We start from the raw sequence: 26,033 nt of genomic DNA, 5'->3' as shown, positions 1-26,033 counted from the left end.
GATTATTGAAAATTGCAAGAATTCTTGTAGTGTGCCTGCTTCAAAAATTAAGACAGTAAGTCCATAGCCTTTATCGAGTTGCTTTCAGTGGCGCACCGAGGGGGGGTTTTGGGGGTTAAACCCCCCCCCCAGGACCCTATTCCGACACTGCTACTTACACATTTTAAGGACTCAAAATGGAGGTAACCTCATAAAAAAAATTTTGGTGACCAACCAAAACCCCCCCCCCCCAGGGACAAATTCTCGGTGCGCTACTGGTTGCTTTGACCTTATTATTGATTAAAATCATATTGTTTTCCGTGTACATTTTGGTGCATCTGTTGGTTTACTTGTATGGTTCAGTAGTTTTTCGTTTGTGATGACGTTTACTATTTAAAGCGTAAAGGGGTAATAGTGCGCAGGAGTGTGCACGATTCCCCCACAAACAATGAAATGGTAAATATTAAAATTATTATTTTTATTTCCAGGGGCCATGAAACTACACTAAAAAATCTACGATTCTTACATATACTAACTAAGGTTTACAAAGTAGGTACTCTGTATGCAATCAGAAATAACGGCAAAAAAAATAAGAAAAACTGGAAGAACTTTCAACATTCCCGAAGCGACTTTAAGAAACAGAGGTTTGCACACCCCACCCCGTTTAGGTCGCACCTCTGTATTTTCAGATGAAGTAGAAAAATAATAAAGACAGTATGTGTTAACCCTTACTAAATTATTCTATGGCTAACACCTAAAGAACTTAGACGATTGGTATTCAGGTAGGTATGCTGAAGAAAATAATACATCAAATAATTTTAATAAAGAGAAAAAGAGAAGAAGCCGGCAAAAATTGGCTTTAAGAGTTTATAAAAAGGGAATCCTGATGTAATATTAAGACAACCAGAAGAAACAAGTTTGAACAAGATTGCTGCATTCAATAAAGAGTCAACAACACTGTTTTCTTCTAATATCAAAATACTCATGGACAATTTAAGTTTGAGCCAAAAAAAATTTTTAAGATGGACGAAATTGGTCAAAAAAAATGTCCAAAGGTTTATGAACCTAAAGGAGCTAAAAAGATAGGATCTGCTATTTTCTGCATGAGTGCAGAATATAGCAGGATACAAACATCAGGAGATAGATAAACATGGGGAGAAATTATATTCTCCCCAAGTCTATCTATCCCCGGAAAAGAATGTCTGTTACACATGAGAAAAATGGACCTCTTGGTGCTTTACACAAATGTTCCAAAAATGTATGGATCAATACAGAACTTTTTATATATACAGAATACATGAGTGGCTGTACCATTTTGTGAGACATGCAAAGACCACAGCAATCTTTTTAGTGCTGCATAACCACTCCAGCCATATTTCTATTGATACAGTCTTCAGACTTGGCTTTCTTTTGTCCTTTAAATAATGCGCTTTATACAGAATATGGTCTTTATCTATCTAACACAAGCCATCAAAAAATAACTGAAAGTGGCGTCGCTGAGCTGTTACATAAAGCATTTATGAAAGTTGCCACTATGGATAAAGGCAGTGTCAGGTTTTCGTGGATCTAGAATATGTCCGTTAGATCCCGATGACTTAAATGAGGATGATTTTGATCCAATACAGCAAATGAAATTAGAGTAGAAGCCCCTTCTATACCAGGGGCTTCTACAACGTCTAAACAATGTTAGATATTACAAATGTTTAGCATTCTACATATAAGGAAAATTCCATTTTCGTTTTCCCTTTAATAACAGCGAAATGGTTAAACGAGAAATTAAAAGAAAATTTCGTAACAAGCAACAATCGTAAATTCTTACAAGCACACCAAAGAAGACAAAATTGAAGGAAGGTCAGGAAAGAAGACGATTACCTAAGGGAGGAGAATCTCAAGATAAAGGAGGAGCAAAAAGCAGTAAGACAACTGTTCGAAGATGTTTTGATAAAGAATCGCCAGATAGAAAAAAACTTAAAGGCCAGCAAAAAAGAAGAGAGTGCAGAAAGAGCTAACACCTGAGTCGTTTGATATAACAGACAGTGGTTTATCAGATATTATTGATGAAGACGAATTAGAGGATGTTGAATTAAGCTTCATTCCACCACCATTATAAAAACCAGCTGCACCTAACGAAACATGTTATATTTGTGGAGAAAGAGGAAAAACAAAGAATTATGGTATATGTTTGTGTTATTTACCTTGTGGAATCACGCAGAATGTACAGATGTAAATACCCCAGAAAATTATAAATGTGACTTTTCTTTATGTTAAAAATATTACATTCAAGCATACCATACAATTACTATTTCTTTATATTCCTACTTTTGACATAAGCGTTTTTATTAGATACATTTATTTTAAATTAATGTTTCTTTTTTAACATTAATTTAGTGCACACCATTTCCCAATCCATACGCCTGATTACCCTCATGGGTGAGGAATCGTGCACAAAAGCACTTCTTTTCTTTTTTTAATACTATGCTTTTGCACTTTGTATTTCTCTAAAACTTATTTTAAATATTCAAAGTAGAATAATTAGAGCCTACTATATCGTATTGGTCGTTATGATGAATTTAAAGAATTTACAACAGAATAAACCATTCTCCCACTTAAATATTGGAATCTAATGCCACACCTCTCACCCGGCTAACATAAGGCCTTGAAATGCTCATAGCTGATATGACACACCAGGCTAAAACCTTTTCTTCAAATTTCTTGTTTAATTTATATTTCACGTTATCTCAACAGTTTTGTATATCAACGCTATAAAATGTGCCATTAACTATTAATTTCGTAATGAGATTACGTGAAATATTTTTCAGTATGTATGATCAAAACTTTGTTGGTTGTGATGTGGTCTTTTCTCAATGCACGACAACATATTAGGATTCTGCGCAACTGTTCTTCAGTAAATGTTGGTCAATTTTTTAGTTTTCGATATTTAAATCCTTTTCTTCTTACTTCTCAACTAAAGTGATGTCTTACACATGTAGTCTACAACCTAATTTTCAAGTCAATTTTCCTAACTTGTCTTTTGCGGCTTCTACCAACCTATTTGACTGGGCATTACACAACGCTTTAGGCTGACTTTTTGGAAGATTTACACATGGGAGTTTGTAGGTATACCTTGTTAGCATTCAGCTTTAGTTTTATAAATGGCTGGCAAAACTGTTGTATGTGGTGAACTGTGGTAAAATTAGTACACGGATTTTTTAATACTTGACAAACATAATATCGAAGTTTATTGAAGACATATTGAAGTTTAACAATCATCCAAAATTTGTTTCCAATGACGATTAGATGCGAAATTATATAGAACTAATTATCAGAAAATGATTTTTTTCCGAAAACTTTTGTTACATACTGTATTTCCTTATTTCACAGTTTTCATTTTTGATTAATTGTGATAATAGTTATTATTTATTTCTTAGAATATGTCCCAATTAAACGACTTACTGCATCTCTATACTATTCCTGTGTCACATTACTTCTTTATGTGTTTTACACACTGGCAAATACTGTCAAATTTTGATGTTGCTGTTCCACTCATTTATTTATCTGTCTCTTCTGTTTCCCTATTGATTTAGCTTCTCACACTCTTTTCACTTGTCTGCTATTGTCTATTCGCGTTGTATGACCGAACCATGTTAATTTCTTCTCGTTTATTGTTTCATGTAACGGTTTAATTTTAAATTTCTTTCTTATTTCTTCATTTATGAGTCTGTCTGTCGTTTTTGTCCCTTTCGTTCTTCTGAGGTATTTCATCTCTGCTGCTTCCATAGTACTCTGGTGTCTTCTGTTTAAGATCCGGTTCTCTGCTCCGTATGTCAGCGTTGGCCTATATACCTATTGTTTTATATACTGTTATCTTCGTTTTCTTTGTTATTTCTTTGTCGTTGAAAAATCTTCTATTTATAGCCTGGAACAGTTTTCCTGTACTTTCTAGTCTATTGTTTAGATCGTCCTCGATGCTTCCTCTGTTATTTATTACTGTTCTTAGGTATTTGTATATGTCTGTTTGTTTTATTTTTTGTTGATCTCTCATCACTTCGATTTGGTCATCCTTGTCTTTTTTTCTTGTTATTTTCATTATCTGTCTTCTCTATATTTATGTTGTATCTTTTGGCTTCTGAGTTCCATTTCTCTAAATTGTGTTTTTCTGCTGTTTCGGAGAATAATACTATATCATCTGCAAATATGCATGTCTCGGTATTTATCAGTTACATTTTATTCCATCATATACAGTATTTTTAAAGGTTTTCCTACATTAACGATAAAATAATGAAAACTTTTGTTTTCAACACTTCACAAAATTTGTTTTAAATTATTATCACTACAGCTGTTTTGGCCAGATTGTCTTTCTCAAGTGTTCTATTTTTGATATGAGTTTAAATACATACCAAAAAGAGATCACTTAGATCTTCAAATCCAAATCACAAAAAGCTGAACTGAAAGACAGAGAGAAGCAGCGATAAAAAAATTTATATTATATAAAGAAACTAATTGATATAATTATAGCCCTAGTCAATAGTGGAAAACCTTTTCGCGGTCACGATGAAATGGAAGAAAACAATGAAAAAGGATTGTTTTTCAAAATTGTACAACTTCTTAATAAAAATGTCATTACATTTATGGCATACTTGGAATCGGCCCAAAAAAACTGCACTAATCTTAAAAACTACATTCAAAATTATATTTTACAATATTTCAAAAATGTAATTCTAACGGATATTCAGAAGGCAGTGAAAGAGCAGCTTCTTTCTGTGATTGCAGACCAGACTTCTGATGTCACTCGCCACGAGCAGAATGCTATTGTTTTTAGATATATCCTTAAGATCGTATGTTTCCAGTTTGTAAGGCTAGTAGAATTCCAACATTTAAATTTAACTGATGCAGAAACCATTTTTGAAACAATAAATTCTACTTTGTATGATTTGAATATTTCGTGGGAGAATATTGAACCTGTATGCTTTGAATAGACAGTTGTTGACGCAACTGATGCAAAAACTAGAGCTGAAGGTAAACTGATACTATATCCAATAAAATCCTTTTATTTTATTATGTGTTTGGAAATATGCATCCAGTTCTGCAAATGCTTGTCAAAGTTAGCAAATGACTTCAATCAACAGACACAGATTCTTGTGAAACTATAAAAGAAGTTTCAAACTTATCTCTTGGTTTGGAGGAATTAAGGATTGAACCATCTATTTTTGATAATATTTATTCCAAATAAAAAAGACTTTTATGATAAGATTTAAATTGACATTCCTACTCCGAGAAAATGTAAAGTTTTTACTAGATTAGATAATAATACTGGAAATGTTTTAGAAAAGGCTATGGAACAAACGATCACCTACTGGTAATAAAAAATCTTATAGAAAAATGCACTGAATATAATAAACCACTAGCTTTAATATTTGTCGACTATGAAAAGGCATTCGACACCGTAAATCAACAAAACATGTTGGAAGCCTTGACACAATGCCGAATTGACTATCGGTATATAAATATAATTAAACACATACCAAAACGCAACAGCCAGTGTTAGAGTGGGTGATCGTCAAACCCAGAAATTCCGGATACAACGTGGAGTACGCCAGGGGGACACCATATCGCCGAAACTGTTCACTACGCTTTTGGAATATATATGTAAAAGGGCAAAACTGACCGACAAGGGCATAAACATAAACGGAGAAAAGCTTAGCCATCTAAGGTTTGCAGATGATATTGTACTAATAGCTGATAGGATAGATGAGGCCAAAGAACTTTTAAATCAGCTCTACCTTTCCTCGTTAGAAGGGGGATTGAAAATAAATATATCTAAAACCCAGATGATGACAAATCTTGTAGTCAGCGAAGATATATGCGTAGGAACAAGATCCATAGACCAGGTAATGGCCTATAAAAACCTAGGTCATGAGATTCGCATAGGAAAAGATAACCAAATCGTTGAGCTTCTCCGTCGTATAAGACTGACTTGGGCAGCCTTCGGCAAGCTGAACCATATTTTCAAATCGTCTGATATACCAATATGCCTTAAAAGAAAAACGTTTAATCAGTGTGTTTTACCAGTGTCAACTTACGGTGCGGAAACGTTGACCATGACAAGGAGAACAGTTCAAAAGATCCGTGTGTGTCAAAGGGCGATGGAGCGTGCTATGTTGGGCGTTTCACTACGAGACAAGATCCCAAATCGCCAGCTACGACAAAGAACAGGAGTGGCTGATGCAGTAGAGAGAGTAGCAACACTGAAATGGAACTGGGCAGGTCACGTGGCTCGAATGATAGATAATAGATGGACAAAGCGGATACTGGAATGGAGACCAAGAGATGATGCCTACCGAAGCATAGGTCGTCCACCAACACGTTGAACTGATGATCTAAAACGTTGTCATAGGAATTGGATGCAAGAGGCACAAGATCGAAATAGATGGAAAATTATGAGGGAGATCTATGTCCAGCAGTGGATAAGTGAAGATTGAATGATGATGATGATGATGATGACTGGAAATGTATTTACAGTCAACGATACAAAAAGAAGTGTAACTCTTTTTATTTTATCCGCTTTTAGACAGAATAATTAAGTCATTAAACTTTAAATTTGGCCAGGAATAAAAAAAATATTTACTTAGTAGCCAAAATCATATCGTTAAATATAAATGAGCTAGGAAATCAAGATTTAAAATACACCTCAGAACATTTTAATTTGAATTCTCCAGAAAAATAAAAATTTTACACCTTCGAAAAGCTCTCGACTGGCTCGATTGGATGTCTCAGCATAATAGAAAATCGATTTTTCCAGTGTTTAACCAACCAACCAAATGATAAAATTTTCGGCAATTCCTGTAACCAAGTTGTACTTGTACTTTGAGAGAACTTTTTCTAAGCTGAGCATAATAAAATCGATACTTCGATCGATAATGCTGCAATACTGTTTGAAATATCTAATGGTGCCTTTTGTTGAACAAGAACTTGTTCTAAATATAGATAAAGGTGGTGTAGTTGATGAATTTAAAAAAATCGTACCATTCCAGCGACGAATGGTATTGCAATGTGTTGTTATAATAATTTTTTAATGTCAGTCTGAATTTTTCTCAATGTATTTTTTATATATGTGACTGTGACCACTTATATTTTTCTTACGATCATGCAATAATTTAATATAGAAACAAGCGTAACTCGTTTCAAAAATTATAGGAGGGCGATTTTCAGCACTGGAATTCACACTTAAAAAACCTGTCCACGCCTATGCTTACCTATCTAATGTATTTTCTACGCCAACTGATTTTCCTGGTTCAATTCTCTCATCTCTTTTCAAAACTGTTTTACTTTTATCGAGAAATTTGTTAGCTTCTCCAAAACTATCTTCATCTTATCATCTTTTACCAGTGTTCTGAACAATATTTTACTTTTAGGAAAGGTTCTAACTCAAAATCAGTTATATAAAGATCAATTCCACCTCAGAGTTGGAATGAGTGAGTGATTTTCATCTCAGTCTCAGAGTGAGATGAAAACAGATCTAGAGGCTTGATGTTCTATAGTTCCCTCTGTAGGTCATATCGACGCTGCAAGCGAAGCTATGATCATCACAGTCATTAACATAATTATAAAATAAAGCTATAGCGTAAGTTAATACCTAGACTGAAAGCGTGGAAAGTAAATAGATTTTGGGAAGTAAATGCAGCGGTAACGAGCTATTATTCAGAGTTGCTGTAGGAATAAAAAGAAATATTATTGATGGTTCTGTGGCTGATATTTGCTGAAGCTAGAAAGTATAGAAAAAGATTCAGCGGGCGAGCATGAGGGGGCTATAAAGAGAAGTTTTCAGTACTTGCTGAAGCAAAATCTCTACCCAGAAGAGGTTTGATAGGAGTCCTAACAGCATATCCGAAGTCACAAACGAGCGAATGTGTAGCGAAGATGTAGCGAATACACAAAAGATCTTCCACGTCACAGTACAGAAAGATCTCCAAGGCCAAACAATTTCTTTTAAATATACAAACTATAATCTACAATTCAAAATCTGATAATCTTTTTGTTAGAATGACAATTCATCACTATCAATTTATCTAATTTCAAACACTCCGCGTAAAATTAGTAACTCGTCTCAACAGCGCAGATGATATCTAATTTCTCAGTGTTGAGAGTTCATTGACAAGTAATATTGACGATTTTTGGCAATTTCAGATTAAAGGTGACACGACATGTGCAATTTTAACATAAAGCAGAATGTGCTTGATATGTACAGAACAGGTAGATTCAAATCCTACCTATAGTACAATTATATTTTGCAATAACACTATTTTTTAATTATTCTTATCAATCAATTTTAATCCGTTTTGCGTGCATCAATTTTAAATTATCTACACCGGATTGTTTATCTGTTATCCGTTTTTGGTTTGGGATTTTTGGTGGTTTTTTTCTGAAACGTGGTTAAAATTAATTAATCTTGTATCTTATTTAATCTTGAATTGTACCTAGTGTGAGCTTTATCATTCGTTACATTGATAATAATATTCTTTTTCCTGCGTTGTGAAACGTAGTACTTCCTGAGAATGGGTCGGATCTTAAGAACCGGAAGAAGGAATTATTCGATATCGAATTGTTTTTTTCTAAGGTTTTTTGAAATATGAAGATAATTTTTTTAAACACGAAGTAAAATTAATAACAGTTTTAAAACAAAAATTGTTTATATTCTCTCATTAATTTATAATCTATTTCTAATGAGTGTAGAGTAATAAAATCTCATGAAGTATTCAAAAGCGCTACAGGGTAATCCGTCAATAATCCGTCAATAAATTCCGTCCGCATTGCAAAATTCTGTCGTTTCATAAAGAGCAGGTAGGTATCACCCTGTTTTAAGGGATTAGTCCATTGTTATCGACAGATAAACACTGAGCCAGAGGCGCGCTAGTGGGTTAATTGACAAAAGAATATGCATTCTTAAAAATCATATTAAAGGAAATAAAAATGTAATACAGCAGAACAGTGTTATTAAAAAAATATAAAATGTAACAATAAAATATATACGAACCGAAATCGGGAAATACTCACAAACACACACGAATGAACTTTACATATTGAAACACTTGTGGGGAGTTTAAATCAATTTATTCACAAAAAGTACAAAAACTTTACTGGATACGTTATTACAATTCTACATCACTATAGTCTTCATCCGAAGAACTGTCATCATCCCCTGGTGTTATAATTATAGGGTCAACCACCTGATCGACCAAGTTGTCCAGTTCCCACATTTTATCTTCCTCTTTTAAAACATGCTGGATTGCTTTTTGCCAGTTTTCTGATGTGATTTCCATAATGGCTTGATCAAACAATACCTTGACATCTTTCATTTTAAATGTGGTATTGTGCCTTGCAACATATCCTTTAACTTGTGCCCATATAAGTTCTATGGGATTTAATTCGCAATGATATGGCGGTAGGCGTAGCACAGTTACTTTATACTTTTCTGCTACATCTTCTACGGCATATTTTATGAAGCGAGATTTATGTTGTTTTACTACGGCTAGTAGTTCCTTCTTTATTGAATTCGTCTCAAACTGAATACCTTTATTTGACAGCCAGTTAATAATTTCTTGCTTTCTCCAAGATGAAGTTGGTACCTTCTCTATGCGCCTTGGATGGTAGCTTGCATTATCCATAACCACGACCGAATCAGCTGGAAGAAATTTTAACATTTCCCTGAAGTAGTCTTCGAAGACATCCGAATTCATGTCCTCATGATAATCTCCCGTCCGACACGACTCAAAGCTTAACAAACCTTCTTTTAAAAATCCTTCTTCGCTTCCAATGTGAGCAATTATAAGCCTCTTCCCTTTTCCCGAAGGCACTTTAATACCCGTCGAAAGGCCTTCTATGAAAGCTCGGCGAGCACTTGTTACATTTTTATCTTGCCACATTTTTTGGACTATATAACCTTCGTTTATCCACATCTCATCAAGATAAAAAATTTTCTTGTGCTCTCTGCGGTACTGTTTTATAGTTCTCAAATATTTTCGTCTCCAGCAAATGATTTCATCACTTTCCAGTAATAGTGCCTTTCGATTGTGCTTTTCCCAGGAAAAATTCATACTTTTTAAAGTTTTCCATAAAAGTTTTCTGGATATCAAAGGAATATCGTTATCTTGGCTTATCTCCATTAGTATTTTGTCAAGGGTGGGTATTTCCTTTTTAAAATAAAACGAATGAACTTTTCTTCGAATGTCACGTTTGGTGTCTTCACCTAAGATTTTTATTGGTCTTCCTGATTTTCTCTTGCATGGACTTAACTGGCCTGATATCTTTCTTTCTCGCAATAATTTAAAAATCGTGGACTGTCCAATTCCAGTCATTCGGGCACATCGCTCAACACTTTCTTGCACAGACAAACTAGGGTGATCGTGTTTTATGCAATCATATACATTTAAAATTATAACTTTTTCACTAACAGATAGCGGAGAATTTTTTACACCTCTTTTCTTTGGAGTAAATGTCGCCATTTTATAACTTTTTCACTATTTCTATATCACAATATTACTGTACGTTTAATTGGTGTAGTAACAATTACTAACTCGAATGTCGAATGTCGAATGATAATAATAAAATAAAAGAGGGATTATATTGAAAGTGTAAGTAAAACCTCATTACGCGTTATTAGTCTTCATGTTGATTTATTTTAGTTTTTAGTAATATTAGGAGGTGCGTCATACCCTTATCAGTTTCTTCTAATGCTTTTATTCGTTCAGTAAGGAAGTGAATTTGTTTTTATAAATAAAAATGTAATTAGCTTTAATGACCATATAATGGAATACGAGTTTGAAGAATAAGTTAATCGAAAAATTAAATAAAATTGGTTATCACAAAATATCCAAAATATGATATTTTGAGGTACATCAATTTTTGACGACGAAGTTGACATCCGTCCATTTGCCTACGCCCATGACGACACCGAAATTCAGGCAAATTTTATGACACTTCATGATTTATTACTCTACACTCATTTGAAACCAATTATAATTTAATCTGATATAGAAAGGCAACACCTCTTCATTGACTTTAAGAGTGCATATGATAATCAATCGAAAATTCCTGATCCAAACACTAAGAGAGTTTAAGATACTAATGCAACTGATTATGATTATCAAAGAAACATTTAAAGTGCAGAGCAAAAATCAGAATTCAAAATGAAAGATACAATCTCTACTAAAGAGAGGACTACGCCAAGGACCCGGCCGTCTAAATTCAAAACAGAGTAAGGGACATATTTTTCATAATCACTTTTTTCAGATGTGTCCTATACTTGGAAAATTCTCTATCGAATGCGCTTATTTCGGTTGTCGTAGGAATCGTATTTTTAAAGATATACAATATCAAAACCTAGTAAGTACCCAACTGGAATGCATTTACAAAAATATAAAACACCGTACAGCTCCATTGCAATTAAATAACCAAGTAAATACAAGGAGGTGCTAGGTTTTAAAGTAGCAAAATTCCCATACTTGGTTTTTCATTTTTTACCGGGTCTTACTAAGTATTTAAATTTGGAAATGCAAACGCACCCCACTCTAAATTTATTTTTCAACACACAACCAGAGAACTGTCTTGTCGAGTTAGACTACAAGATAAACTGTTTTGGTTTGATCAGTGTAATTTAGATAACGCGTGTGAGGAATAGTATTATTACTCAGAGAAATCTAATACATCGTAAGTATATTTTTGTTTACGTCTTTTAGGCTAAATTTTTATTTTAATTTTATTAAAATATACCAACTATTTTTAAGTTAAGTTTGTCGCAGGTTGGTTGCAATCGATTAGTAACATGTAATAAACAATTGATTCTCATTATTGTCAAAGTTTTTGATTTGGAAAATAGGTAACTAGGCAGATCTGATGGGGGTAATGAGAGCCAGTGGGTAATGGGAGCTGCCTTATTATTACGGATTGGAATTCCTTAATATAATTGCTGAACGCACTCTACGGTTGATCTTGAGCTGTGTTGGCTCATAGGTACTGCGATTATTTAAATCAGTTCGTATTAAACTGTTCACTGGAGTTGAGTGAAATGGCGCAATATTGTTCTAGATCTCTATTGATTATGACATTCTAAGAATTTTCACATACATAAATTCCCTTATTTTGTTAGTAATGTAATGAATAATATTATACAGCGCAGCATAAACAGCTCTATCTCTGAAGGTCACAGTAAATAAATACAATTTACGTATCTACAATGCTCATTTCGTGACCTATAGAGGCAAAGCTGTTTTCGCTATGCTGTACATGAGTAGTACCATCAGATTGTGAAATGTTGCATTGACAAATACCGGGATACTAATACTAACTACTAAACTTGCTGTTAATGAATATTTCTTTCAGAAAGTTGCTTATAAAAGCGTAGATACAAACAACGTGTTCGAATCTATTCAGTATAATAATATCCCAATACCACTGTCGAACCCAATTAATATTGGATGCTGCCAGGAGGTGCAGGAGTAGTTTAGATAGAGACGAAGAACCTGAGATATCGTAAGTAATAATTACGTCTCGCTGATGATTTTATATGTTTTTATGAATATACAGTGATGAACGCGCTAATAACCGGCAAAATAGCGCAAAAGATGGAAAACAAATTAAGTTGTGAGATAAAAAGAGATGAACCTAGAGGAGGTGTTAAATTTAGCGATAGTAACTTATAGATTGACATAATATTGATTGTTGTGACATCATATGGTTTTTATCGAAAGGGCTGTGCGATGATAATGGAAATCTATAACTAGACCCCGACAAAATAGTTAGAATCTGGGAAACTTATGTGGAACAACTGTTTAATGATGACCGTCCTAGTAGGTATACACTGAGCAATGATGATACTGGCCCGTCTATTCTAAAATCAGAAGTGGAGAATGCTATAAAGGGTCTTAAAAATAACAAAAGACCAGGCAACGATAACGTATACGGGGAAGTATTGAAAATGCTGTGCGAAACAAATAGTCAATTTCTAGACTCACTCGTCAGACTCTTTAACAATATTTATAACAGCGGGGAGTTTCCTGAAGACTGGCTAGAGTCAACTTTTGTTGCCATACCGAAAAAACCAAAAGCAAAGTCTTGTGATCAACATCGGATGATAAGTCTAATTAACCACATTTCGAAGGCATACACCAAGGTTATTTACAACAGAATAAGCAAAAAATGCGAGGATAACATTGGAGATTCGCAGTTTGGGTTTCGGAATTCTTTTGGGACAAGAGAAGCACTTTTTAGTCTACAGGTACTCATCCAGCGCTACAGAGATATGAACAAAGACGTGTACATATGCTTTATAGACTACGCAAAAGCATTCGATAATATAAAGCACGAAAAGATAATTGAAGTTCTCCATAAGATCGGAGTCGACTACAGAGACATTCGAACAATAGCGAGTCTCTATTGGGGTCAAACAGCTAAAGTGAAAGTAGGATCTACATTGACCAATAAAATTGAGATCAAGAAAGGGGTACGACAGGGCTGTATCTTGTCTCCTATTCTCTTTAATATATACTCAGAAGAAGTATTTAAGACAGCGCTCGAAAAAAGCACAGAAGGCATAAAGATAAATGGAGAAATAATTAATAACATAAGGTATGCTGATGACACTGTGATTTTAGCAAGTAGCATGGAGGAACTGAGTTGCCTAATGAGTAAGATACAAAAAACAAGTGCACAATACGGACTCAGACTAAATATCACAAAAACCAAATGGATGTTAGTAAGCAAAACCCAACAACCACCACAGCAACTGATATTAGACAATGAAAGAATTGAACACGTGGATTCGTACATCTACTTGGGAACAACAGTTAACTCAAATTGGGATCAAGCGAAGGAAATACGTATAAGAGTAGAAAAGGCAAGAGCATCGTTCACTAGCATGAAGCAAATTTTCACCTCTAAAAGCCTCACCCTACCTCTCAAAATTCGACTTCTGAAATGTTATGTATTCCCGGTTTTGTTATATGGAATGGAGGCGTGGACAATGACCGCAACATTGATGAAAAAAGTAGAGGCCTTCGAAATGTGGGCTTACCAACGTATATTACGTATATCCTGGACTGAGCACGTGACCAACGAAGAGGTACTACGCCGGATAGGTAAAGAGAGAGAGGTAGGAATAAGTATAAAGAAAAGAAAGTTGGAATACTTGGGTCACGTTATGAGACATAAAAAATATAGAGTACTACAGCTGATCGTTCAAGGGAAAATAGACAGCAGAAGGGGTCCAGGGAGGAGAAGACACTCGTGGCTCCAAAACTTGCGGCAATGGTTCGGATTGTCATCTGCTGAACTATTCAGATCTGCCGTAAACAAAGTCAGAATAGCCATGTTGATTGCCAACGTTCGGAACGGACAAGGCACATGAAGAAGAAGTGACATCATATGTTACTATATGTCATATTGACATTATGTTGACATTATATGGATTATGTCAACCAAAACTGCCACTGTGACAGTGGCATTTCTCAAACTCGTCCACTACATCGAAAGGTGGGAAACAGTCAATTAATGTCAATCTATAAGTTACTATCGCTAAATTTAACACCTCCACTAGGATCATCTCTTTTTATCTCACAACTTATTATGTTTTCCATCTCTTGCGTTATTTTGCCGGTTATTAGTGCGCTTATCACTGTATACTTGGTGGATATTTTTGCCTTATTATTATAGACGGTTTTGTTTATTTCAGAACATTGCCTACTAATGTAAATATATGCAGCACAAGCACTGATATACCAGCTGACCGTCCTAATATAAACACAGTTGACATTCCAAGTTGCATCATTATCTTACATGAAGTGGTGGGAAATTTCCCATTTACTACTGGCGAGAGCTGTGATGGTTTACAAGATATTCAAGAAGACGAGAAAGATATTTCTGATATATTTTCCGATGACGACTCAATCGCAGATCCCGATTTTATTCCACCATTAGATCTTCCATCAAATGAGTTTGTACATTATTTTGACGACAACGCCAATCCTTCAAGTCCGGAAAATACAGTAGAAGTTATTGATCAGCTTCTGTCTAAACCAACAAAAAATGATACTTCCGATTTTATTGTAAATAATCCTTTCGAATACCTTATCCTTTCGATAACTTTCGAAGCAGTTCTACTAGCAAACAAAATAAAGCGAAGAACAAGATCGCAAAACAAAAGTTAAAGCATCCCTTAATAGTTAATAGTTGCAAAGGAAGTTGCAAACCAAAATGTAGTTTATTTCCAATAGAAGAACGGCTTGCTCTATGCGAAAATTATTGGAGTTTGGCGTATACTAGTAGACGTGTTTTTCTAAATAAATGTGTTCGTTTTACAAATGTTCAGTGGCGAAAGTTAAAAATTATGGAAATGGGTATGCCAAAAATGAATAGCGAGCATAATTTCTTCCCTAAAGTCAATCTGAAAATATTCAGGTTTGCCGTAAATTTTTCTTGGACACTTTAGGCTTTCGTAGTGATGGAGCAATTACAGAATTAAGTAAAGCTGTAAAGCGAAGCGCGATGTATGCATCGGTAAAAGAGAACAGAGGCGATAAGAAACCAAGATTAGATAGATGTTCTATTGAGGAACATATTCTTAGTTTTAACCCCAATGTCAGCCACTACATTGCTAAAATGGCGTGCCCTCCAAGTAAAGACTTGGCCGGACCCTGAGCTTCCTGGCCTTTCGGTATACGCTCTTAGCGAAACCTCTGCCCCTACGAGTCCGACACCAAAGTGAAGGTGCCACGTTGCGCGTACCAAAGATGTCCCGTGGGTCCCCCTGTGGGGGTACCCCGTAGGGTTACCACGACACGTCTAGCACACGCAACCCGCGGGGGCTCCACCTTCCCCGTAGTACCTGTGTTGTGAGTACCTTGCCTACCCGTTACTCCCACACTACGGGCGGGTAGGTTTGGCAGGCGGAGGAATTTCCACCTCACACGTAGACAGGTCGCCGCCGAGGATCTCTCCTCTACCACTCTTGGATCTCCCGGTGGGTACGTGCCGGGGCACCTACACCGCTCCTGACCGCCGTCAGGCGCGGTGTGTCCACACCCCTCCTGACCAAGGTCAGGAGAGGTATTTACGGGCCCAGCTCGTTCAACCTCACCAGGCTCTTTTGGAATGGGAGTAGAGTGGTCCCACGAGTAGTCTCGTCTCGGATACTAGGAGTGTAGACCGGTGACCGTGTCGCCGAAGCGACCGTGTGCGTTTCTACAAACCCGACACCTCTAGCGACGGCTCTCCACCTCCCTATTCCTACCCATTAGTCGCCTCTTACGACAGGCAGGGCTTTCTGACCCCGGCCGTATTCTTATCTCCGCGAGCCGGACGGAGTGTCAGCCACTACAGAAGGAAGTATGCTCCGCTTACGCGATATTTACCAAGGACTTTGACATTTACTGCCATGTACGATGATTTCAAAAGTAAACATGCCACAACTAAATACTCATCTGAAACATATAGAAAGTTTTTATATGATTTTATTGATTTTAAAGACATCGTTCATAAATCTCGACCTAACGTAACAGTTTTAGAAGTGAATAACTTTTATAAATGGGAGAAAAAAAGGAGACAGTCACAAAAAGATGATGATCTATTAAACAATTTTACATTAAATTCGGTGGTAGAGGTACACTTCGTCGAAGGAAGTAGAAATCTATTCTTTAAAAATTTTTTACTTGAGGACGAATATAAAGAATTAGATTTTCTACCAGAAAAGTTAATTATCAACGCTGAGCCAACGAGCACCGACCATCCACTGGGTATCAAGAACTCAAAAAACAAACAATTATGACAAAACTTGTGCCCCTAATGCCAGAATCCAGAAAGCAGTTCTGGATCACTTTACCCATAAATGATAATTCCATTGATTTAGTCAGTACTGGTGAATTGGTCGAAGATTACTAACTTTACTTCACGACGTTTTAATTGTTACGGTTTATTTTGTTAGCCATAAGTAGCAGCTATTATTTAAAAAGAAGTTCGTATTTTATTTGTTTTATATATTTTTTTATATTGTAGAATCTAGTTTTAAGTTGTAACTCAAAATGAAAGAATAAATATTTTAATGTAATATATGGAATTATAATTTGTCACACTTCACCTTACTACCTTACGAGTAACCAAATAATATTACTAATTTACAAAGGCATCACAATACAAAAACATAACCTAGTACGTAAAAATACTAGGTTATCAATTTGTAAATAACTCTGAGTTATCATCATGTTTCAATTTTTTAATAAAGTATTGCTTGTAGAACTTGCTCCAAGCGAATATTTAGAACAATTTATTCTTCAAGACAAAGAATACTTAATTGTTAACGAAATGTAACAGTAATATTCTAGAATATACTTCATCATCTTCTACGACTAAATAAAAAGTGTTTTCTCGCTTTCCTCTAAACTTTTATCAAAAGCACATACTAGATTTTGAATTTGGACGGCCGATCCTATAAAAAAAAGATGGTACAGTAGGCGACATAGTAGATTAGCGCGAATCTTCATATTATGTTTTCTGTATTTTTAAAATTGAATAAAGTAAGTTTATTACTTATTTAATTAATGTTTATATTTTAAACAAAATAAAATTATATTAAAATAATTCAATAAATTCGATAAAATTGCCATAGATATAATATAAAAAGGAATTGTATGTTCAGTTAAAAAATTATTAAATTATTTGTAATTTGTAAAAATAAAGTCATGAGATATAATATCAAAAAAGAATTTAAATATAATTCAAATAGTTTCAGAATAATATATCCCAAATTTGTTGAAAATTCATGGCCAACTGAGCAAGACAATACAGTGCAGACACAATTATATTTCATACACAAGTATTTGCTTTATTAGCAAATTTGCAAATTTTCATTCCCATTTTATTACTTATATGTAGCAGTTTTGCAGAATTACGTTTTTTTGGGACTAGTTCTATCATTATTTATAAATGTATAATATATTTTTTATTTTATTATGTTTGCTCGTAACGCCACCTGCTAATGTATTAATAAAGCATACGTTGTTTACTTGTGATAGACCTGTCAAATTCAGATGAAATCATCATCAGCATCATCAAACTGTATGCGTTCACTGCTGGACATAGGTCTCTCTCAGCTCTTTCCATCTGTCTCCGTCTTGTGCGGCTTGCATCCAGTTATTGCTAACACGCTTCAGGTCATCAGTTCATCTAGTTGGTGGGCGTCCTCTGCTCCGTATTCTTTCTTGCCTTGGTCCCCACTCTAAAATACGTTTTGTCCATCGGTTGTCTGATAATCTGGCGACATATCCTGCCCAATTCTATTTTAACGACGCAATTTTTTCGATAGCGTCTATTTTTTTGTTCTACGACGTATTTCTTCGTTTGGGATTCGGTCTCTCAGAGAGACACCCAACATCTGACGCTCCATAGTCATCTGAGTCACGCGAATCTTATTAACTACCTTTTTTGTGAGTGCTACTATTTTGGTTCTATAAGTGAGTACAGGTAACACACATTGGTCAAAAATTTTCCTTTTGAGGCATATGGGAGGATCCGATTTAATTACATAGTTTAATTTACCAAACGCTTCCCAGGCTAATCCTATACGACATGGGAGCTCACATTATTTGCGTCTTGTTCATATTAATCTTTAGTCCGACCTCCAAAGAAGCGTGATATAATTTTTCAAACATCATTATTGCATCATCCATACGATCGGCTCTAAGGACGATGTCATCTGCAAATCTCAAATGACTGAGCTTCTTTCCATTTATGTTGATACCATGCTCGTTCAGTTGTGCCTTCTTACAAGTATGTTCTAAAAGCGTAGTACATAGCTTTGGAGAGACTGTGTCTCCTTGCCGTACTCCTCGCTGTATACACAATTTATTTGTTTCTTGTTCAGATAGTCTTGCACTAGCTGTGGCATTTTGGTAGATATATTTGTTTATGTTAGTGTAGCGATGGTCTATTCGGCATTATGTCAATGCTTTTAACATTTTCTGATGGCTTATGCTTTCTCGTAGTCGACTATTAGTGCCAATGGTTTGTTGTATTCTGCAGACTTCTCTATCAGGTTCTTTATCACTAGTAAGTGATCGTTGGTGCTGTATCCCGATCTAAATCCAGCTTGTTCTCTAGGCTGATAAAAGTCTAATTTAGCGTCCAGTCTTTTTTGATAATTTTTGTGAAAAGTTTATACATGTGCGAAAGCAAACTGATAGGACGGTAGCTTTTTAAATCTGTTATGTCTCCTTGCTTGTCTAATAAAGTAATGAATGCATTATTCTATTGATAAGGTAGATGCATTTGGTGAAAAGCTTGGCCAAAGCCTGGATAATTTTATTTCCACCTAGTTTGATCGCTTTGATCACTACTCCCTCATCGCCAGGGGATTTGTTATTTTTCATTTTCAAAAGCGCCGTTTTGATTTCGTATGGAGGTATTTCTGGCATTAATTCTGATCCCTGGTCTGTGATTTTGGATTTTCAGATATTAAATTAATAATAAAATATAAATAAATATCATTTGACAGTAAATTTAATTACTATTTAAATTAAATGAGATGTTTAAAAATAATAATTATATTTACATGAAATTATTTTAAGACGAGAAGGGTCATAAAAATTTAAACAGATGATTTAATATTGTTATTAATTGGATGGAATTCATGACTTTAAATTTTAACAATCGTTGCGAATCGAATCTTTTATTGACAGATACTCTTTTAATTTTTTACTTCTCATTTAATGTCTGTATTTTGTTAGTTATTTTTCATGCAGTTTTTAATTTAAACCTGCTTAGAGTAAATATATTATGACCAGAAATGAATTGATTGAGAGTAGTGAATAGATGTGAACAACCGCTATTTCGTGACGCTAAATATGACGCCTTCTCGTGACACTAGTGCCGTGACGATAGCCTCAGAATTTTTTATAGAGAAAGGCTTCGCTTCAAAAATCATAAGAAGACCAGCACTCAACCCTAGGGGAAATAATAACAAAAAGTGTACAAATACTAGCGTTTGCTGACGACGTTAATATCATAGCTAGAAGCAGAAGGAATATGATGGAAACATTCAATCTATTAGAAAAAGCGGCCGAAAACGGCGGCCTAAAATTCAATGGAGTCAAAACAAACTATATCAACGTTAGTAGGCCAAAAGGACTGAGGTAACTCCAGAGTATAACAGTAGACAACAACAACTTACGAGAACGTATTTTTTTTTTTTTCATATCTAGGCTTTTTAGTAACTTAGGAAAATAATATTAGTGAAGAGATCAAAAGGAGAATACCTATACATCGCAAATAAAATATACAACGGACTTGACAAAGACTTAAGATCTGACATAACAAGAAGAACAAAATGTAAAATTTGCAAGACACTGATCAGACCTAATATATGGATTAGAAACATGGACACTGCCAAAAAGCGTTGAGAAGCTACTAGCTTACAATTACACAATAAAGAACGTCATTGCTCTACGGGTGGAGGAAAAAATAGGTACTAAAGTTGTTCAATACCAAAAAAAGATGTTGATTGCGTGCAAGATATAGCTGCATTCCCAATAACTAAATTGAGGAAGTGGCATCCACATGGCATAAAATGGTCACGAAGAATGATATTCTTTACAAACACGAGCTTGAATACTTTTATTTTTTCACTTCATGTTAGAGCCGTTGTCATCATATCCTTGGCCTCTAAAATTATCTAAGTTTGATTGAAAATCATCCATTAAATTATTTTATTATCTCATATAATGAGTGGTCTGTTGATTCTTAGATTTCTTGGTAGCTAGTAAAATGCTCCTTGATTTTTATGTCATTAATATTTACAAAACGTAACGTAAAAAAAGTTGTTCGTTATGAAACAATAGTTGTTATTTTACGGGTACGTTCCAAAATATTATCAGGAACAGAGGATGCCAATAATGTGATGTAATCTCATTTTGTATTGCTCTACTGCAATAAGTAATTGATGTTTCATTTAATGTTATTAGACGAACATGTCCATGTAAAGTAACGTCATATTTACTAACAAGTTTAACCAACTTAAAAAATTTCCATTACTTTTAATGAAAAATTGATCGGATGAGCAACAAAAAGCCAAGTTGTGTTATTATATAAACCAAGGGATGATTATAAATGCTGATTTCAGCCACTCTTGTGGTATTATTCCCGTATCGTACACCGTGTTGAATAAATCTGCCAATACTTCCCAGTTATCTTCTTCCACTAGTTTTAACAGTTCTACTAGTATTTCATCTAATCCAGCTGCCTTATTGTCTTTAGAGTTTTTGATAGCATATTTGATTTCATCTATCGTGATCATCTGTCTCTCTAAAGGATTTAATTCTTGTATTTTCTGCATTTCACATCTTTCATCTTGGAACGTTCTCTAACGTACTCCTCCCATCGTCTTAATTTCTCTGGTAAATCTATTAGTAGTACTCCATTTTTGTCTTTTATGTGTCCTTGCTGTCTAGTTCGACCCATTCCAGTCACTGCTTCTATTTATGCAATTCTGCAGACCATAAAATGAAGCTTATAATAATTTTTGCTTTCTTTTATAAATTTCAAAAACAGGCAAAAAATTATATTCCCACTACGTTAGAAAAGTCGATTGACAGAAAGTAGGGAGACTAAAATGAAGTTTGCACAGATGACATAGGACGTATGCCTATGATGGAATTAGCTCTTCTGTCAACATAGAACAGAATATTTAGTCTAGCGGACAGAGAGAGAAGGCAAATATTAATTCTACGGGACAGAAAGAGAAAGAAAAGAAAGACAGAGGGTGCCAACTACTTTAAAAAAAAAATAGTAAAAAAGAAACTAAATGTAAAGGAATTAATAAATTAATAAAGAAATTAAAATAAAATAATTATTTAAATATAAATTAATAAAGATGTGACGTTTATAACGTTACACACTACTTACCGAAATTTATGTAACATAAAAATAATAAAAATTAATCAATTCCACAATATGTAACAAAACTTTTTTTATATTTCACTTTAAAACACGCACGATAAGTATTGTTAATGCAAATTTTATGAGAGACAAAATTATTTAACCATTAAGGAGTATGACTGTATCTAGTATCACTGACTATTCATAGTTTTGTTGATATTTGTAATTCATAAATTTAATCGTCTCTATTTTAAGTAGATTGTTGAGATACATGATACTGATGTCTCATAGAAATGATCAATTTTAAATTATATAGTCTTAAAAAATGAATGCAAAAAATATTTTATTTTTATATCGGCACCCCTCAAAATTTTGTGCTCCAGGCAGTCGCCCGGCTTGCCCGCTCCATTATTCGGCGCTACTAAACAGGTAAAGTGTTAAAATAATACAAGAAAAATAAAAATAACGATTTAAAAATTACGTTTGACTCTTTAACTAATATTCACTTTAAAAATCACGAGACGCCAGAAATGCAAAAAAGGAAGGAACTACTGACACTAAGAATAGCTACAGAGCTCCATTAAAAGTCTACAATATTTAACCGGGGAACTACCTTTAAATTTTAGAAGAATGTACTTGTCATTAACATACGCAACATCCATATGTGCGATAAAATCGCATACCACTTTCCATCATACTATCGGTGAACGTTTCAAACGAACTTATATAAATAAAAAAAGGACGAACCCCCCCTTTTACGAGAGAATCAGGAGATATCTCTCTCTCCATAATATTCAATTCCCAAAATTTTTTGATCAGACAAATACAGTCACACCTCCCCCTGGACCTTTCCTCCTGTTATATGTGATCTAACTCTTTCTAAATACAATAAGCTTGAGATCCCCCATGCAACAATTATTCAATCATTTTACAATATACTTACTTCTTTCCCAGATCATTGTCACATCTATACAGATTCATCCAAAACTATTGATGGTGTGGGATCAGCAGTTATAACTCCGAACATTGTATTACAGTTTAAATTACCTTAAAACTGCAGTATTTACTCTGGAGAACTATACTCAATTCTGCAAGCCCTCATTTATATACGTACCTACCCAAAAAATTCCAAATTCTGTCATAAGTATCGACTCTCTCAGTGCATTACATACGATAGAACAGTTATATATACAAGTAATCCTATAGGTATTTTAATAAAAGAACAATTATTACGTTTGCGAAACAACGCGAGGCAGCAAGTACGCTTTATATGGATTCCATCACACATTGGACTTCAAGGAAACGAACAAGCAGACTTTCATGCCAGGGAAGCAACAGATAGTGCCTCTTCAGTGTTAGTGAACTTAGTGTCAGTTTCCGACTACAAATCGTTCCTTAAAGAAAAAGTGACAAATGAATGGAAAAACGAATGGAATCTTTCACAATCAACTCTACACACCCTAAATCGCCAGCTGTTTGTTAATATAATCTGTTTACGTATAGGTCATAGCAGACTAATTCACAGTTACCTAATCTCCTAATGAAATAGCTCTCTATGTGTGACTTATGTAACTGCGACATTAATGTAACACATATCTTAAAATAGAGTGTCCTAGATATTAGTGAAAGACAAAAACACTCACTACCAACAATATAAAAGCAGTCTTAGGAGCACATTGTAAATTTACAAATATGTTTAATTACTTGAAAAATATTAATGTTTTAAACAATCTGTAACCATTAATGTTTTGTAAACCCTATTTACAAATTGTAAAATATAACATTTTTACCTAATTGTGAACCTAATAATTAATCAAAAATACTGTTTAAATTTAAGTATCTATGTATTAATTATAGTACAGCTAATACCCCAAAGTGGTTGATGCCGTTATCAATAAAATAAAAAAAGGAAACTACTGAAAAATTACCAACATTGCATGCAAATCTCAGATGAAATGATTAAAACAGTACTGTAGCGAGATTAAATAAAACGAGCGGTTCGAATTTATATAAATATATTTATTTATAAATTTTGAGTTCGGTACTCTCTTATTAACTAAACTCTACTCCTAACATCGTTACATATATATATACCAAAAGTATTATATACGAGAATATTCTGGAGTAGCCCACCTCTAATTCGTCTCATCGAAAGCGCATCGAAGACGGGCGCTATTGAAATGTCAATTCTTGAGTTTTCTAGATTTATCCTTCTTAGAATTATGACGTATCGGAGATGGGCTATTTCGTTACAGTACAATTATTGAGAAACGAAAACATATTCTTTACGTTCAAAATTGGAACTGTTTTTGCTATTTGTTTCATCTTCTTCTTGTTTTGCTATTTCCCAAGGTTTGACTATGTAGTGAAATATTTGTAAATCTCATTTATGAAATGTTCTTGCCAATACCATTCAATAGTTAAACTTATTTTGAGAAATTTGGAATCGAACAAACGTTAATTTTTCGTAAAAAATTAAAAATTTAAGAGATAGTTTTATCTAATCAATTAGATGTTGTTTCCAGAAGACTCTTTATGCTTCTGAATAATTTTAAGAAACGGAGGTTATTAAATTTATCTTAAAAGATTCCTAGACGTTTTTTATGTGTATAAGTGTCATCAATCTTATGACAAAGTGGATATTATTGCGGGTGAATCAACAACAAATAGGTACCTTATAAATAAATTCGTATCATCGTATCAAACCGAGTTGTCGCGGTCTTGAGTAATGGAGTTTAAATAATAATTAGTGGTAGGTTTTGTGGACAGATTTTTATTAGCAAAGCAGAGCAGGCGATGTTTCGGCACTAAACCCTGCGGTTGAAGTGTCGACCACGTTTACGAGCTTATTGTCGTTGATTCTTGTTGGTTACATGCCACGACCGCATATTCTACTATTCATCATTACCTTTTATGCTTTTCTATACACTTTTTAATGCTTTCTCCATTGACATTCGATCTGTTTTGTAGGTACTTTTGTTGCGCTATAAATGTACAATGTTAAATGTTATGGGTGTTTTATACGGGCACAATTTTATTTCGTTATTGTTTTCAGTCGTAATATTTTCATGCATTTCCAACAATACACAATGTATACGATGAGTAATATTTGATTATTATTTTTATTTTACTTTTAACAGAAAGGCAAAATTAATATTATTGTCATTAGGGAAACATTTAAGTGCTTAAATGAACATAATGACAAAATAATAAATCAAATAAAATATATACTTAAAACTATTTGCAACTGATTACTTTAATAAATACCTTATCTTCTTCTTTTTCTTACCTCAGATGAGACACTACTTGCCTTTAAGTTTAGCGTTTGATACGCCCATAATTAGCTCCTATCCCTAAAATTTAGACCAATAATCTTTTATATGCCCACTTTATTGCCTCTGTGACGTTTCTTTCGTTTACGTCGACTCTTATTAGGTCTCTTGTGTGTATGTGATTCTCACAGGTTTCGTTCATTAGATTAGCCAGGCTGCATAGATATCTTCCCATCCAACTGTACAAAACTATCAAGACTTGGTAATTGGGCGATAGGTGTAACAGAATTGTCCAACAATACCGTATTTTGTTAACTAACACCGGTTGATGTCTCCTTCAGACCCGTCCTCACCTAAGGAGTCGAAGGTAAAGCTAAAACATGTCAAGTACAAGACATAAAGACGATAGAACTATAAGAAGAATCCAACTTAAAAAGAACAAGGAGTATGTATATATTCCTTCAGGGCTGGTTTCAGAGTTTTTTGCACCTTGGGGAAAAGGATGCAATATGTGCCCTCTGTGCACACATAAAAGAGTTTTAATCAAAATATTTTATAAACAAATACAAAAAAATCTACATTCATATAAAACCAAAAGTTCTGATTCTTCTTTCTTTATATAAACAATTTTGCTTGTTCTTTGGCGGGTTGTTGCTTCTATGGAAGATTGTCACTTCATCTCTTGCGCGGTCGATACTTCTTCTACCACTTTATAATTTGTCCCATGCAGAACTCATTTGCTGCTTGATACTACAACGGGTTAGATTCCCGGCATCTCTACCAACTTGAAATCAACTCATTCAGCTACAATCTATCCAACAACTATGTTTAATATCTGAGGACTACTAACCGTCACCTGCATGAAGCCAA

Source organism: Diabrotica undecimpunctata, chromosome 1 (assembly GCF_040954645.1).
Source record: "Diabrotica undecimpunctata isolate CICGRU chromosome 1, icDiaUnde3, whole genome shotgun sequence".
In the NCBI taxonomy this organism is placed as follows: Eukaryota; Metazoa; Arthropoda; class Insecta; order Coleoptera; family Chrysomelidae; genus Diabrotica; species Diabrotica undecimpunctata.
This window is presented reverse-complemented; position numbering follows the sequence as displayed.